Source organism: Oryctolagus cuniculus, chromosome 2 (genome assembly GCF_964237555.1).
Source record: "Oryctolagus cuniculus chromosome 2, mOryCun1.1, whole genome shotgun sequence".
Classification (NCBI taxonomy): Eukaryota; Metazoa; Chordata; class Mammalia; order Lagomorpha; family Leporidae; genus Oryctolagus; species Oryctolagus cuniculus.
Genome location: NC_091433.1, coordinates 10,100,447 through 10,104,971, shown reverse-complemented (window position 1 = coordinate 10,104,971; position 4,525 = coordinate 10,100,447). Strand labels below are relative to the sequence as shown.

Below are 4,525 nucleotides of genomic sequence, written 5' to 3'. Positions count from 1 at the left end.
CCATCCCACTCTTGTTAACTTACGGAAATGAAATCAGTAAGCAAAAGACTTATCTGCACCTCCATGTTTATTGCAGCTCAATTCACAATAGCTAAGACATGGCATCAACCTAAATGCCCATTAATGGAAGACTGGATAAAGAAATTACAGGCTATGTACACTATGGAATATTACACAGCAGTAAAAAAAATGAAATCCAGGGGCCGGCGACATGGCTCACTTGGTTAATCCTCCACCTGCAGTGCTGGCATCCCATATGGGTGCCAGGTTCTAGTCCCGGTTGCTCTTCTTCCAATCCAGCTCTCTGCTGTGGCCCAGGAGGGCAGTGGAGGATGGCCCAAGTGCTTGGGCCCTGCACCCGCATGGGAGACCAGCGAGAAGCATCTGGCTCCTGGCTTTGGATCGGTGCAACACCAGCTGTAGCAGCCATTCGGGGAGTGAACCAACGGAAGGAAGACCTTTCTGTCTGTCTCTCTCTCTCATTGTCTATAACTACCTGTCAAATAAATAAATAAATAAATAAATAAAATCCAGTCATTTGCACCAAAATGGATGAATCAAAAAAAAAATCTTAGTGAAATAAGCTAGTCCTAAAGGGACAAATGTCATATATTCTCCCTGATCTGTGAGAACTAATAGAGCACCTAAAACAAAATCTGTAGAAGTAAAATTGACACTTTGAGAAGGGATGACTTGAGCTGCCCTCGTCTTGACTGTTGAGGAACAGTTTTGTTTTTTTTTTCATTTTTTTCGTCATGGTATTTGTTAAACTCTTAGCATAGTGTTAATCATATGTGTATAAAATCAATTGAAAATAGATCTCAGTAAAAAATAAGCCTGGGAATAAGGGAGGAAGGAAGAAGTTCATAACTTAAAGTTGTATAGTTCTGCAAACATTCCTATGGACTTATTTCTAAGAGTACAGTTTAAAAGACCCCAGTGGAAAGAAGTGGCCATCAAAGAAGGATGTACTCTTCTCTAAAGGGATGAGAGAACTTTCACTCTTTTTGTGGCCTTGTCCAAATATTGACTAAGTTTGTGGACTCAAAAGGGTTCCATAGCCTTGGCAGCTCATGTCATGAGCCTCAGGTGGTCACTGATGTCATACATAAAAGTGCTAATTGTTAAATTAACAATAGGAGTCACTGTGCACTAACTCCCCATGCAGGACCTCTGTCTTCAATGAGTTGTATTATGAGAGTTAACTGTAAAACCAGTTCTCAAACAGTTTTGTGTGTGTGTGTGAATTGTTGAAATCTTTACTTAGTATAGAGTTGGTTTTCTGTGTGCAAAATTAATTGAAAATGAATCTCAATGGAGAATGGGACTGGCAAGGGGAGAGGGAGAAGGAGGTGGAGTGGGAGTGTGGGTGGGAGGCTGAGTATGGTGGGAAGAATCACTATATTTCTAAAGCTGTACTTACGAAATTTATATTCCTTAAAAAATAAATTAAAAATACTAATTTTCTCATACACTTTTGGAAATACCCTTGTATCTTATACAAAATAATGTTAAGCAAATGTAGATAAGTGAATAATATAGTTTTGATTTTGTTTATTCAAAATTTAAAAAATGCATTGTTTTAGAATTCACACTTGTGGTAAAACTATAAAGACGAAAAGACAAGACAGTTTGCTTCTGAAGATGGAAGGGATAGTTATACCCAAAAGGACACAGAAACGTTTTTTTGATAACTTTAACCCAAAATTTACCACTTGAATTATAGTTTTTAAATGTTATTAATTTATTTAGGAGGCAGAGAGACAGGAGGATCATGGAGTGGAGAGAGAGAAATCAACCCTCACATCTATCAGTTCACTTACTCTGCAAATCCCTGTAGCGGACAGTACAGGGCCAGACCAAAGCCAGCAGCCAGGAACTCAATCCAGGTGTGTGGATGGGTGGCAGGTACCAAACTACTTGAGCCATTATCTGCAGCCTCCCAGGATCTGCTTTTGGGAAGAAAGATGGAAGCTGGAATTGGGAGCCAGAGCCAAGAATCAAACCTAGGCACCCAGATGCAGGACATGAGTGTCTTAACTGCTAGGTAATGCCTGTCCCCTTTTCACCACTTGTAAGAATACAGCTCAGTTGAGTGCTGTGAATGCAATATGTACACCCACACTGTTGTGCAGCCATAACCACCAACTATCTCCAGAACGTTTTTCATCACCCCAAAATGACATTCTGCACCAAACAGTAACTGCTACTACTGATCTCCCCAAGCTCCTGGACACCACTTCAGTTTTTGTTTTGGTGACTGCGCTAGTGCCTCCTATTATAGAATCAGTATTTGTCTGTCTGTGATTGGTTTACTTCACTTAGTGTGATGTCTTTTAAGGTACATCCGTATTGTAGCATGTATCAGAATTTCTTTCCTTTTAAGGCTGAAGAATATTCCACCGCATGACCACACACTATTTATCCATTCATTCATCAACAGACATTTGGGTGGCTTCCACTTCTTGGCACTGTTACCATGGAAAACATGGGTCTGCTTTTTTTTTTTTTTTTTTTTTTTTATCTCTTCCTTTGGCTCTCTCTCATCCTATTATGGAAGCAAGTCTGTTTCCCTTTCTATTTTGCTCTTTAAAATAAATTTCATTAGTGAGGTATAACACATAAAGAAAAGTACATTGGTACTAGTCATCAGCATGACAAATTACTCACATGGACAACTTGGCTTGAATGTGTCTGTACACATGTGCATGTGCATAGAGTGTGTCTGAAATGGCACATGCACAGTTCTTAGGACGGTAACAATGTTTTAAACTGAGAAATGAACAACAATGTAATTGTGTTATGATACTGTAAAAATGTCAACACCTGAAAGAGTTAAAAGTGGTTGCCTCCCAGGAGAGGATGTGGAAAGGGTACAACTGGATTTTACCTTTTTCATAAATTGTGTAAATGATTTTTGAAACATTTTAAATACATGCTACACTTAAAACAATAGATACATTATATATTGTAACTTACAGCATTTAGCGTGTAGAATTAATCAGTATCTATAATATCTATAATCTACCTTCCTCTTCTTTTTTGTCATAATTTCAAATGTTACCCAGGTTTTGTATTGTTTTATTTCTTTAGTGTTATGTCTACTATTTACAATTTCTAAATTGTGTTATTTTTAGCCACTTTTTATTTGCTAAGTGTCCATTAGGGTGGTATCTTTACTCACAACATTATTCAGGATCCCATGACTTCCTGTTCTTTGCATAATATTCCTTTTTTTTAGGGGAAAAGGTCTTCAAGTAATTCTGTCAGAAAGGATTTCTGAGGGCTCTACTTTGAAATCTTTCAATTCTTTGTAAAAACTTTAAATCAAATGTTATCTCTTATGTAAAATTTTTAATCAAGGAAAATCAAAAAAATTCTTTCAGTAGAAAATTCTGTTCACACTGGATATACATTTACCACAGTCTATCTTGAGTCTGCATTAATTTGACTTTTTACCTACAAGGCTTCAAAATGGCCTGGTGACCATGGGTCCTGCATAATCAGGGTATACTACTCAGTTGGGATTCAAAGTTTTATTCTTCTTTTAAATAATAAATACCACAGGAAGATAAATAATCTTCTTGTTAGTTGCAGAGGAGGATGTTTGGTTTTATTATGGAAGGGAATTTGGGCAGAGATGCATGATTGAATTACTCAGAGGCCATGGGTGATGGTGGCAGGACAGGAAGGACTCATGCTGTCAAGACAGCCCATTCAAGGATTATCCATGATGTCTTGCTGAATATGAAGAAATACAGTTTTACTATCTCTAGGACACTTATGTCTTCATAGGTAAAGCAAAAAAATTGGTTATGATCAATATCATCATTTTCTCAAAAAAAGCAGTGGAATTCTTTTTCTCCTTCTAAGACTGCATACCATTTTTTAGGTAGAACTCTAAGGTTAAAGTTCAAAGGAGAGCTACTCTGGCTACAGTTAGGATGAGGAAGCTAGGTCTTAGCTTCTTATACATCTCTTCTCTCTCTCTCTCTCCTCTGAGGAAACCAGAGGACCCACAGGCTGTGCAGAAAACAAGTAAAAATGTTATAGGGCAAATGGCTGGAGGGTACTGAGGAAGCGCCATGGAAACTACATTTAGCAAAAATGAAAAACAGTATCTCATTTTTCAGATGTGGCATCAATTTAAAGTTACACTAATTATCTGTGATTATAGCAGAGATTTCTATTTGGCATTTGGGGCCAAAGGCAAAGGGTCTTTGGGATAGAAATACTACACTAGATGGTCTCCACATCTCTCTCTCTCCCTCTCCTTCTCCCTCTCAAGATGCACTAAGATGTATTAGTGGTCCAGGCTTCATGATGCATTTATGTCACTAAGCTCTCTAAACAGTTTACTGGTGTCAATGGATGTTTTGGGTGGTTGGAAGAATAAGATTCCACAACTATGCCAATAACTTAATAGTTTATTAGTCAGTCAACAATATTACAAATATTTAAAAATTACTTAATATAAATAGTTGGCAGCAAACTATTCCATTACAGAGTTAAATTACCAGTACAA

At 37.6% G+C, this 4,525-nt stretch overlaps 1 protein-coding gene across 6 annotated transcripts in view; it reads right to left on the bottom strand.

Moving 5' to 3' along the window:
- Positions 1-4,407: 4,407 nt before the first annotated feature.
- The window catches only part of CPEB2 (cytoplasmic polyadenylation element binding protein 2), a 71,056-nt gene continuing 70,938 nt past the window's right edge, over positions 4,408-4,525 (bottom strand). For all 6 annotated transcript variants that reach the window (XM_051830096.2, XM_051830101.2, XM_051830084.2 and 3 more), the window contains one exon: positions 4,408-4,525. This exon is cut by the window's right edge and continues 3,907 nt beyond it. The gene's annotated coding sequence lies outside the window, so the exon portion shown is untranslated.